At 47.0% G+C, this 12,563-nt stretch overlaps 2 long non-coding RNA genes across 3 annotated transcripts; both read left to right on the top strand.

Annotated features, from left to right (window-relative positions):
• The first annotated feature begins 4,349 nt into the window (after positions 1-4,349).
• LOC109778160 (uncharacterized) lies at positions 4,350-5,776 on the top strand. Of its 2 annotated transcripts, none has more exons than XR_006671030.2 (3): positions 4,350-4,614; positions 4,706-4,922; positions 5,675-5,776. It is a non-coding gene; the product is annotated as an uncharacterized lncRNA (long non-coding RNA). The 2 variants fall into 2 exon arrangements; XR_012203751.1 differs by lacking the exon at positions 5,675-5,776 and adding an exon at positions 5,341-5,364.
• Positions 5,777-6,254: 478 nt separating this feature from the next.
• On the top strand, positions 6,255-8,769 carry LOC109778159 (uncharacterized). Its single transcript, XR_012203750.1, has 3 exons — positions 6,255-7,184; positions 7,634-7,888; positions 7,987-8,769. It is a non-coding gene; the product is annotated as an uncharacterized lncRNA (long non-coding RNA).
• The last annotated feature ends 3,794 nt before the right edge of the window (positions 8,770-12,563 follow it).

Below are 12,563 nucleotides of genomic sequence, written 5' to 3'. Positions count from 1 at the left end.
CCAGGACTTGGGAGTCATGCTTGGGCGGACCAGCTTGGAGCCCGGGACGGGTCAGAGCTCCGGCTCCGGGTAGGCGGTGGTGGGCGCGGTCCGGGTGGTGCCCGCGAGCAATGGGAGTCCTCTCCTTGCGGGTACGATGGTCGATGGTGGTGGTCGGGACAATGCTCCTTTGTCCGGCAGATCGGAGCCAGAGGCCACGGGCATGGCGCCGTGGGAGTCAGCTCGACGACGGCCGTCGGTAGCCACGGGGTCGTGTCTCCCCCGGTCAACTGGGACTAGGTGGGGACGCAGGTGTGGGCGCCTCCGACGCTGGAGGCGCCGACCCAGACTCTGTGGCTAATGCCGGGCTAGGATTGAAAGGAGACACCTTTCACTCTTCCTACCGTGGTGGATGCTTCGTGATGTCGATGGGGCAGGGTCTGCGACATGGATGCCAGGGTGGCGGCCCCGGATGGCGGTCCGCATGGTTGGCTCTCCGGCGGGCTTCATGGCGGTGGTGGTGGCTTCCTCTTGGTCGTGTGGGCGGCAAGAGGTGTTGCGGCGGGTAGCTCGGGTGCGCTCTCTGTCATTGGCAGTGGAGACACCCCGATCCAGACCTGGGGATCAAACCTCATCGCGCGTGTCCTGAAGACCTCAGGGTGACACGGTAGAGCTGCCGAGCGAAAGCTCCGCACTTTGTTGCCGATGACGGCAACGCCCGCGGGCGCCGCTCTCTTCTTGAAGACGTCGTCGTGGTGCTCCTCTTCGTGTCAGGGTTCCGGGTGAAAACCCTTGTCCATGGTGGACTCGGCAGCAGCGTCGCTTCGCGTCGTTTTCCCTCCCGAGGGCGTTGTCGTGGAGCTTAGGTGTTTAGGGCATTGCGTGGTGTTGTACCCTGATCTTCCTATGCTCTCTTTCGGTAGCGTAGTCGTGTGCGTCTTGCGTGTGTTCCTGGGATCGGCGTTTGAGGGCTACCCCATCACCTTGTATTGTTCGACCGTGTACTGTGTTCGGTTGGTGCTTTATTTATAAAGCGGGGCGAAAGCCTGTTTCGAGAAGGAGCAGGGGATGTCAGTGACCCAAATATGGCCACCGCTGCTTTGACCAAAAGAACTGCCATGGCAGCCCAAACCGCTGCCATGACGGCCAAACCAGCATCAACGCAGACCGCTTTCCACGACAGGCGAAGCAACAAGCCCACCACGCGTCCAGCACATGCGCCGGCCTCGTTGGGCGCCATTCCAGGGTCAAGCCATTCTACAAGTACCTGCACGGGAAGCAGCAGAGGACTCATCTGGGCTTGGATCACGGAAACGACAGCTTCCCTGGCACCCCCTACCTTTATCCTTCCTCCCTCCCTTTTCCTCCTTGTTCTCTGAACTCTAGCAATTCCTCATGTATCAAGCTTGTAATTCGAATTCGTGATTGCGACAAGTGAATCGGTAGCTGGTCACTAACATTGCGTGACTGAAATTGCCATAGAAAAACGTCAATGCCGGACTGCCACACACATGACACGTGGTACTTATCTTTTGAGGAATCTACCATTCTTAAGAAGTTGCTCCCACTACTCCCTACTCTTTCACCATGCACACTGTCCACATCAGCAATGTGCCACGTCATTATTCAGAGTTCCAGCTACTCCAACTCAGCGTACATGCCATGTCGGCAGCTTCCTCGAATGCATGCGCAAGCAGAAATGAGCAGCCTCAATGGTCAGCCAAACGATTAGTGGTTCAGTTATTGCATGATGCATTGACCCGGTAGCATGAAGCAGGGTGCTACTTTTCTCTCCACACCAATGTTTTTCCATCGCGCGTCTCTTCTCCTTCCTGTCTTTTCCACAGAAACTCCTCTCCCACTTCGTATTCTCCAATCCCAATTAAATCGCGCCAGTGGAAAGGTTGCATGGGCACCTTTTCCTCCTCCTCTACCCTTCCCATCTTCGGGGCCCCCCACCTTCACGTCCAACCCCTTGCATACCTACCGATGTGGCGTGGGCCGAGCAGCGGTTCGAATGCCGCCCACCCAGATCGTCGAGGACTAGAAGGAAATCAGCCTATGCGCACGAGGCTGCTCTTCACCGGGTCCTCACCTCGCCGGCGGCCTCGGACACGCCGGACGCGGCCTCTATCTAGACAGGTTCTAGTGGGAGGAGCTTGGCAAGGAGAAGCTCGTCGGGACTGTGGTCTTTCGCGAGCGCCGTGTGTTCCTCTGCTGCAAGGCCCTGAGGAGTGGCGACTCCAAACACCTCTCCCCCGCCTCCTAGCTGCCGCCATCAACGCTGCCTCTCCACTTACCTTCCCGTGTTCTGCCAGCTGCTCGGCATGCCGGCTTCTACAAGATAAGATGTCAATCCCCTGGCACTTGCTTCCGTTACGGAAAGCTAGCTGCAATGCTGCATCATGGTGTGGTTGGAATTCGGCTTTCAGACATTTGCTGCTCGCGTATGGAGGCGCCAGCAACTCCCCGACCCCGAGTGAAGCACCTGCCATAATAGCCCCCGTCAGCCCAAAGGCATCCCTCATCTGTCATACCATAAGCTACTACTTTTTTTTTGTTATCTACATCCTTTGTTGAGCGATTAGTACTTGCAAAACACTTGCTTGCATTTTTAGGTGGAACTCTTTGATGTTGATGACTATGGCTTCTGCTTGCCTTTCTCATACATGGCAGCTAAAAGCTTTTTTTCTCTCATTTATTTTCTCTCAGTCTGAATGTTTTCTTATCTATACTAAACCAATATATGGGCCAACTTTGGAGAGGTGATGAAGTCTAGCTACTGTATAATTAGTCTTTTGATATAATTTGACAATCTTGCTACTGACTAGCGGTAGACTTCTTGAAGTCATATGTTGTTGGGCCACATACATTCGGTGTCATTTTAGAACTGATCTACCTAAGTGAGATGGTTACACTGAAAACATATGCAACAACCTGCGACTACACTAGAACAGGTAGCTACATCTGACCAGATTATTAATTTTCCTTTTTCAGTACTACCACTTTATATGTTCTAACTTCTGAACTCTCAACCAATTCATCCGTCCATGTGCAAAAAACATATCTCTATAACATTAAGCTCCCTAATTTTAAAGCGCTCACAATCAATTGAAGTCTTCAATTAAAATTGGGTCACCCGATTTTGATCGGATCAACAATTTCTCAAAACTCTCTCATTCTATTCTTTTATAATAAATAATATGCTTCCTAATTTTTAAGGCCTCACAACTAATTGAGGTCTTCAATTTAAAATAGAGTCACTCAATTTTGACTGGGTCAACAGTTTCACAAGGAGCTCCCCCATTCAATTATTTTAATTCACTATTCTTTCCTAATTTTGAAGCTCTCTTTAATTCGATTGAGGCATTCAATTATGGATTTAGTTTAAGATTTTGATCGAGTCAATCTTTTTTAAATCAACCAGCAACAACCGCCTATAAAAACATATCAATCCCATGCACCCTCCTACAACCTAGAAAAAAAAAATAAACGTTGCCATGTGAAACTATAGCATCAATGTAGTACATGCGGCTACCGACACAAAAATTTCCTCACATAAATATGAGTTTCTTGCGGATAACACTTAGCCACATCAAGAAAGGCCCACCAAATCATCGAATTATATATAAAAAACACTCCATCATCTCCCTGCCCCGCCAAACTAAACATTCCATCAATTCCAAAATATAAGGGTATTATTTTTTGGAAAGTTAAATTCTTTTAACTTTGATCAAGTTTAGAGCCAAAAATGTAAACATACACAATATTAAACAAAAAATATGGAAATTCATTTCCTAATGAATCTAATTATACCGATTTGGTATTATGGATTTTGGTATATTTCTCTACAAATTTGATCGAACTTAAAAATATTTGACTTTTAAAAAAATGTAATACACCTTATATTTGAAACAAACTGAGTAATGTTTCTAAGAAACCAAACAACACCAACGGCGCAGCAAAGCGCGCCCAACCCTTCTAGTAATCTATTAATTCTCCCTCTATCCTTTACATGCTACCCATTTATCAATTTTCTATTCATTATTTTCAGAATAACCGTGTGATATAGCAATTCTATCAATAATATTTATTTATTTATGCTAAAAACTTAACAATTTTGTTTGAGTACTATCTTTTTATTTGAACCTCAATGACCTTCGATGTAAAGATACGTAGCGTAGTACTTTCATGGTGTTTTAGGCGATACTACTTTCAAGTGATAGTCAATGAGCATGAGACATGGACGTGGAGTAACTGAGCGCGAGCTCACGTGAGCTCGTTATCTAGGTCGTTGGTTGTCGCTTCTCGATCTGTGCCATAGTTCTGTACGTACGCATGCGGTCCGCCAGAAAATCGAGCACTGTTGGGAAATACGTACGCGACAGCATTGGGTGGTGGGCCTTCGCGCGGGGGAGAGTTGACAGATCTGACGATAGTTTGGACGGCCGTCAGTCTCCGGCGAGGTGGGCCGTGGAACAGAATCGGTGTTCCCCGTCTGATCCGTGGACCAGGACAATCGCTGAGGACTGCGGGTACGGTGTGGGCCATTTGGGGGAAGCTGAGGACTGCGGCACAGAGGCGATGAGCGCCGGCGGCGAGACAACATGGAGTTCTGATGCAGCCTATCAGCAGGTAAGTCGATCTTTGCTTTTTCGGCGATGCCGCCTCCTTTTGAGCCCTCTGTTTTAGCTTATCCAGAGGATGGCTTTCTCCCAAGTTTCAGATCCAGTCTGCTGGAGGAGGTCGGGGAGAGCTTGGTGCCGGCTGCTAGTTGTCGTTGTCTTTGGTGTGGGGGATTTGTAGGCGGTACCGCGGGCTGAGGCGACGCGGCACACCAGCGGACAGCGGATAGCGGTGGTGAGCACAAGGGAGAGCTCGCCGCCGATGTCGGAGCTGTCAACGGGGAAGACGAATCCCCGAGCACTGGGGTGGAACCAGAGGTCAGTGAATAACAACTTTGCCTTCCAGCACGTATTGAGTGATTTAGGAATGAAACGAATGAGTGAGTAAATCATGCAGTTAGAGTGAGTGCTGATTGTTCTACTGCATTCAGGAAATTTATGTTGTGTGTGCCTGTGTGTGAAGGCTGATTTGTTCTCCGCATTCACAAAATTCAGGCTATGTGCGCCTCTGTTTGCAGGCCGATTGCTGTCATCGTTAAGGAAAAATATTGATTTATGTACTGGTGTTTGCAGTCTGTTTTGCTCCCTGCATTTAGAATATTAATCCTATACGCGCCTGTGTTTGTAGGCTGATTGCTCTGTGCAATTAGAAAGTTCATGCTATATGAGGCTGTGTTTGCTAGTTGTTTGCTATCTGCAATTAGAAAATTCATGTTCTATGTGCCTGTGTTTGCAGGCTAAGGATTGGTATTGCCTCCCCCAGCAAAACACCGCGCCTAAACCGAGTAAGTATGTTTGAAAAGGTAGTCAGGTGTTTTGCGGAGAACCCAACTGAAAATGTGATGACACTGGTTCTTGGCACTACTTTCAACTCTGTGGCTGAGGCATACAATTTCTACAGTTTGTGTTCATGGGAAAAGGGGTTTGCCATCCGGTACGGCAAGAGCCGGCTAAATTTCGAGAGGACGAAGTGCATGCAGGAGATAGTTTGTGGGTGCTTGGTTAATGACTAATTTGGTTTTGCTGGTTTGTGATCGGTAATTTAATTCAGTTTGTGAATTTTTTTGCAGGGTAAGGCTGGGGTTGAGAACACAAGGTCTTGCCGTGGCCCATAACGTTACATTCTGTCTGGCTGCGGGGACAGGAACTTCACTTTTCCATTCGACAAAAGGTTGCAATTATCAAGTTTTTCCTAGACAGAAGAGAAGCTGGGGCGGCGGCGTCCTTGCGTAGGAGGGCGGCGCCATTGAAGACATGGAATTCTTTCTACAGCCGGTTAAAAGGTGATGTATCCCTAGACTCGTTCAATTACGTAAGATGATATAGCTGGAGCTGCAATTTCTTAGAGATTTCCCCCTCCCAACATGTTAGGATTCCAATCCTTGAGGGGATGGATGGCACCGATAGCCTGCTGGATATGGGGAAGTACGCCTGCCGACCCTTGGAGCTCCACTGCTGGCAGCCATGAGTCATAAGAAGTGGAAGTGATGAGTGGGAGCCGTAGCTCCTAGATGTGGATGCCGGACCAGTTAACGGGAAGCGCAGCTCTCCGACTATATCTCAGCAATCGATGAGGAAGGTGAATCCAGAGACTCTTGGATGGACAAATAGGTTAGTCTGTAGCATCATTATCCTCATCAGATTACCAATTAAGGATTATAGGTACGTGTAATTAGTTAATTAAGTGCTAGGAACATGCCGTTGACTTGTAGTTGACATTATAGCTTATTTTATAGTAATAAGTTTGTTGTAGGGTGCTTCATAGGATATGTTCTGTAGTTCTCCAATAATTTATGGAATATACCACACTCGTCATATAAGTAATGTTGAGTAATCAATTTTTAGGACACCAGAAATTTGCAAATGTGATCAACTAAGTCATGTAGGGTGCGGTTTTTCACAACTTGTATTTTTGTGCTAACAGGGTCAGTATTAAATGTCGAGAGGACGAAATGCATGTAGGAAATTATTTGAGGTTGCGTGCTAAGTCTTGACGATGCAAAAACCAGCAAAAAAGGTGAACTAGTTTGTGAAGGAAATGATTTTAAATTTCTATATTGTTGATATACAGGGGAAGCAGGGTTAGAGAATACACAGTCATGCCGTTGTGAATGCCCTGCACTGACCCAGTTGCTTAGGTCAGAGGACAATGGTTTGTAAATGTCTAAGCACAAGGAGAAATACAATCATTCACTCTCTCCAAATTGGCGGGTAACCGTTCACTGGCCGTCCCAAACATATAGATGTTTACAACATAATTAGGAGATTTTTTGGTTAAATAGAAAAGTCCCCTTCACTAAGCGATCACTGAGAGCATTGTGCAGGAACTTGGGTTGTGACCAAGCGGATGATGATGTGAGGAAAACGATGGAATTATTTAAGGAGTTGGGTGCCAACAATCCGTGGTTCACATATCGAGTTCAAGCAGATTTGGAGGGCCGAATAAAATGTTTGATGTGGATGAATGGTAGCAGCCATTTGCGACTACAGGCGTCTGCGTGGTTTACAGGCGAGATGAACCCTAGAGCTCTTGGCTGGACACAACAGTATGTGCATTCAGTGCTACAAATTCCGAAAAAAGTGGGTCAAGCCTGAAGTGATGGGTGTATATGCATATTTTTATTGTTGTGAGGGTGCTCAAATAAATTAATCTTGACAGTGATGAAGAGCATTTTAACAAGCAATGTATCTCGATAATTAGCAGTTATTTTGGACAGTAATTTTTCATTGGCATCTGTAGACAGTGCTGGTGCATTTTGACAATTATTTGACATCTTTAAAAGTGGATGATTTCTGTAGAAGCCTGAACATTGGTGTTCGTAGCAAAGTGGTACTGCAAAGTCAATGTGTACTTCTGATAACTGAAATAATATTTATCTAGGTGATGGCACAGCTAGGTGGCAGTCTGATTACTTATTGTGCCTTCACATTGAGCTGTGATATGCACACGCATATCAAAAGTTTTGACTTGACTATCATGTGTTCGACGTAAGCATCTGCTGATTTAAACATTTCTGGAATGCATGCAGGGTAACGATTGGTGTGGCTGCGTAAAGGAGGACACCTTGTCCTAATCGCCCAAGTTCGTTGGAGAAAGCAATTCGTGGGTTCGCTGAGAATCCAGGGGAAAATGTGATTGTACTGAAACTGGGTATAAGATTTGATCTTTAGGTGAAGCATATAACTTGTACTCCTGCGGGAAGGGGTTTGGTATTACATATTGAAAAAGCAGACTAAATGTTTAAAGGACAAAATGCAGGCAGGAAATCATTTGCAGCTGTGCGGTGAGTACTTCATTTTGGAATTCTCCATGTAGCACTGCTGGTTTGTTGTGATGTCAATGGCCAAATCTAAAGTTCTGGATGTTGTTTGTGCTATGCAGGGAAGGCTGGCGTTGAGAACAGTCGGTCATGCCATTGTGAGTGTTGGGCTCTTATACGATTGTTGCGATCGAAAGGCAATGGTTGGTGCATATCAGAGCATCGGGAGCAACACATCCAATCTTTGTCTCCTAATTGCGGAGAGACAATACCCTGCCTTCACAGAAACACATCGACGTTTACAACCGAGACTGGTGAAGCAGCTACGGCAAAATAACGTCAATCTAGCCAAGGTATACAACATCATAGAGAGTTTTTTCACCAAGCGAGCTCTCCATAATTTGTGTGGGGAAATAAACCATGAGCAGGCATAGGACGATGTGAGCAAAACTATGTAGGTTTTCACTGAACTGGGTGCAAAGGATCGACATTTCACGTATCTTGTGCAGGCTGATAAGGAAGGGTGAATCAGTAAAATTTGGGTGAATGGGAGCAGTAGATTGCAGTAAAATTTTGAGGATAACACAAAAAAATCAAAATTTTAACAACAAGGGCAGGAGGTTTGCCCAAGCTGTGTAGTGTATAAGCAGGGGGGTGAGGGGTAGGTGAGGGGCACACTCTGATTTCAGTCATCCACGTGAAGCTGTAGTTGGAATAAGATCAAGTTTCAGTGGGAGGTGAAATAGAGTGAATGGCTCTGACCGACTTATCTAGCGCCTCCTCTGTGGCTACGGGTTTCAAAATATACTGAACTGATTATAGATGATTCTGATTAACAGCTGTAAGTTCAGAGCATTAGCTCAGTTCCTGTGTATTGTGTTGATATTTTGTAACCTGAATGTGATGTGACGGTGCGCCTTTGGAACAGAATCTTAGCTTTAACAGCGCACATCGTGAGCGAAAATCGGAGCCGGCCTATCCCATAGATAACGGCGTCGACTTTAATAGTTGTCAGAGTGGGCCAGATATGGGCCATCGGCTCTTAAAAAAAGTCGGTATACAAAAGTTATACCTGGGCCTATACATGTCGGGGTGGTAATCTCGAAGGGGCTGAACGGGAGCGATAACGAGAGCATGTGTGCGCGAGCGCAGAAGAGGACTTTCGATGAGACATATATGTATCTCAACTACCGTGTCATTTTTGTATCTCCCAGATGCAGAGCGGGGGTCATCTTCCTTTTCTAAAAAAAAGAATCTCAACTACCGTGTCATTTTTGTATATTTTTCATATTGTGTTGGATGTTAATTTTCTTCGTAGACAATACTACAATATCTCAAGATGTTACACTCCGTTTGGATGTAGACATTTGAGGCCTTGGAATTGAATTGGCTGCAATATCAAATCACCGAGACATTGATATTGAGATTCAACCCGAATTCTGCTGTTTGGATGTGTAAGCATTTGGCACTTGGAATTCAAGAAAAGAGACCGATGTTAATTCTTGTTTGGATGGTCAAAGTATTGAATTGGCTTATTCGTGAGATTACAAGCACAACACCCAGCCATGACGTGGTCCCTGAGGCGGAACCAAACTACACAACAGCGACGACAGACGCGCCGGAGTCCCTAGCGCACACGAAGCTGGACTCAAGTCCTTGCCGGTCAACCCAAGCAAACACGCGGCGGATCTAGGACAACCGCGGCAGCACAGGTGGAGGCGTGAGGTCGAAGAGGCGGCGGAGTCGTTCAATTAGGAGTGAGACGTCGAGGCAGAGGCCGACGGTTATTGCCGGTGGCGATGGCCGCCATGGACAACAGTAGCATCACCAGCCCGGCGGGGGTGCCGCCCCGCCACGAAACATGGTTGTGCATCTCCATCTTCGTGTCCCCTTGTTGTTCCTCGTCTACGAGGTCCTGGGGATTCAGGCCTTGGCCGTAGATGTCGCAACGGTGACCACACCCCCCACCACGACATGGGGCGACGGGATTTTGATGCAGACCCAGCGGAGTTCCGGTGGCGTTAGGGTTGAAGAGGGCCAACCGGTGACTGCGCGAGCACTGCATATGTCTGGCCTTGCTGCAGGTCCGGGAGAGGGTCCGGCGGCTGCTGGCGTGGGAGTGCCTATTCCGCGCAGCTGCATCGACCGGTGACCGTGCGAGGGCTGCTTCCTTTTCTTTTTAGGCGAAGGGGTACGCGGGGGCGAGGCAATACCAAGCAAATCGGAGGGGTGGAGGTCCGAATTCGGGACGGGATGGCCTAGTGTTGTCAGGGATGGTTCAATATCGAGGTGCGATTCCATGCTTAAATGCCAAGACCATCCAAACAGCCACATCCGGGTAGGCAAATGCCAATATCCGATTCTACATGCAAATGTCTACATACAAACGAAGCGTAGAAATCCCGCGGCAACGCACGGGGAATTGTCTAGTTCATTAACAATAACCCGTGGATCAATCAGCTGTGACTTTAGACCGAATCAAATACGCTTTGTACGTCCCTCAGTTTTAGAACTTGGACGTCTTTGACATACACCAGTGTAGTCAAACTAGGGAGTATATATATTTGAAGTGTATTTGACAATCTAATCAGCACTGTTATAGTTTAGTTCAATGTCAGCAGCAAACTGTATGCTGCCTCAAGACTTGGCCGTTGCTGAAGCTTATTATATCCAGGATAGAAATGCAGTAGTACGCTTTCACACCGGAGCACTTGGTCGGGTTCTTGACCGTAGCCAGGCAGGAACCAACCAATGCATCCCGCACGTTGGATCGGATCAATCCACGGAGAGCATCCCGTAACACGCGAGCGCGCGTGCGAGGTTTTCATTCCGCAGACCGGTTCAGCGGCTAACCGGGTCTGGTCACTGCTCGATCGGTCTTGCTCCGCGTCCGTGGACCGATCCTCGTACGCGCGGCATTATAAGTTCCGCTCATCCGCTGCACCAATGCATCCATCAGCTAGTTAGCTCGAAAGAGGAGTGCAGGGCATCATCTACTCTCGCTCTCGACCGCGATCACCGAGACGGTGAACAGTGAACTGCCTCGACGGCCACGCGCAGCAATGGCGTCCACCGCTCCACCCGCTTTCCTCCCCCAGCTGGTTCAGCTGGTACAGTCTGTGTCGGTCCTGCCCGACCAGCTGACGGAGAGATCGCCGCCACCTCAGAGGGAAGGCCGCAGCGGGGCGATCGCCCCCACGCTGCAGCCACCTAGCGCCCCGGTGGAAGGCACCGGCGGCCAGGTCATGGTCCTTAACGACGCTTCTTCCCTGGCCCCGCAGCTGAGGCGGACGTCTCCCGGGGAAGGCGCAAGCGGGAGGATCCATCGTCAGCTTGCCGGACCCAAGCGGCCTGACCCGAGAGAAGGCCGCGGTGGCGGCGGCGGCGCGATCCATGCTTTTTCCTCTTGAGTTCTACTACTACCCATAAGCCAGATAGTTCGCAGATGGAGGGTCTACTGTCGGATGTCTAGTGCGTTAGCACAGAGTTGCAAAGTTTAAAGTTGTTGAAGTGCATTAGTAAATTGAAATGTTATGTTTTGTTACATTAGTTTTCTATACGGCGGTTAAGGCAGTTACAGTGGTCACAGTTGTTAGAAGCCATAAACTGAATTTTGTAACATGTGTTAATCTAATATAATCATTGTGTTTATTTCTCAATATGTCTGTCCAGGAAGAAACACCATTCTACCTACGGCGTGTACTTTTATTTTATTAAAATACATCTTTTCACAAGAAAGATACTCCCTCTGTAAACAAATATAAAAGCGTTTAGATATCTAAAGTAGTGATCTAAATGCTCTTATATTTCTTTATGGAGGGAGTACTTTATTAATGATGCATCTTTCATCTAAAGGACAGTAAACGGCTTCAATCACCAAAATTCAGATGGCTTGATTGATCCTCAATATAATCCATTGTTCTTTTTAGAGCGGCATTTCAGAAAAAGGGGGAAGATAAAGACTGAATGTTTCTAGGAGAAACAAATCAACGTTAAAATACTAATACTGTAATGTGCGAATATGTTAGATTGATCCACATGGTGCAAATGGTCTACATGTCCGATTAGTTTTTCTATCCAGTAGTGTCCAATTATTTTCTTGCAGTACTTTGGAGCCCAATCACGGGGCTGCTCAATGTGTCCACATTTATTCCGGCACTCTCGCAATTCGTAACATGTACCCATCGGAAGAGGATTTGTGTCACGCAGAGGCGGGGGCACGTGGATTCTCGGCCACTGATCTACGTAAGAATTCAGAAAGTCGTTTGTGTATATGGGTTTTTGCTCTTGTATAATGTTCGTTACTACCTCCGTCCTAGTTTATTGGTCCTTATTGTATTGTGTCAGATTTTGACCATAAATTTAACTAATAAAATGTTCATTCATATCATAAAAAATTATATCATTAGAAACTATGTTCAAATACGAATCCAATGATATAATTTTGGTTGACATGCATTAACATTTTGTTAGTTAAATATTGGTCAAAATTTGGCACAAATTACAAAATGGGCCAATAAACCAGGACGGAGGTAGTATATGTGTGTAATGCATTTGTAAATTGGATCGATGTACCTGTCTATGTGGGGTCGCGTGTTTGTTGGTGTGAGGTCACTTAACATCGGATTACCAAATCCAACATATAGTAGTACTAGGGATGGGTAAAAACAATTCAGCCTGTCCATTCATCGTGTTATTC

Source organism: Aegilops tauschii, chromosome 2 (genome assembly GCF_002575655.3).
Source record: "Aegilops tauschii subsp. strangulata cultivar AL8/78 chromosome 2, Aet v6.0, whole genome shotgun sequence".
In the NCBI taxonomy this organism is placed as follows: domain Eukaryota; kingdom Viridiplantae; phylum Streptophyta; class Magnoliopsida; order Poales; family Poaceae; genus Aegilops; species Aegilops tauschii.
This window is presented reverse-complemented; position numbering and strand designations above follow the sequence as displayed.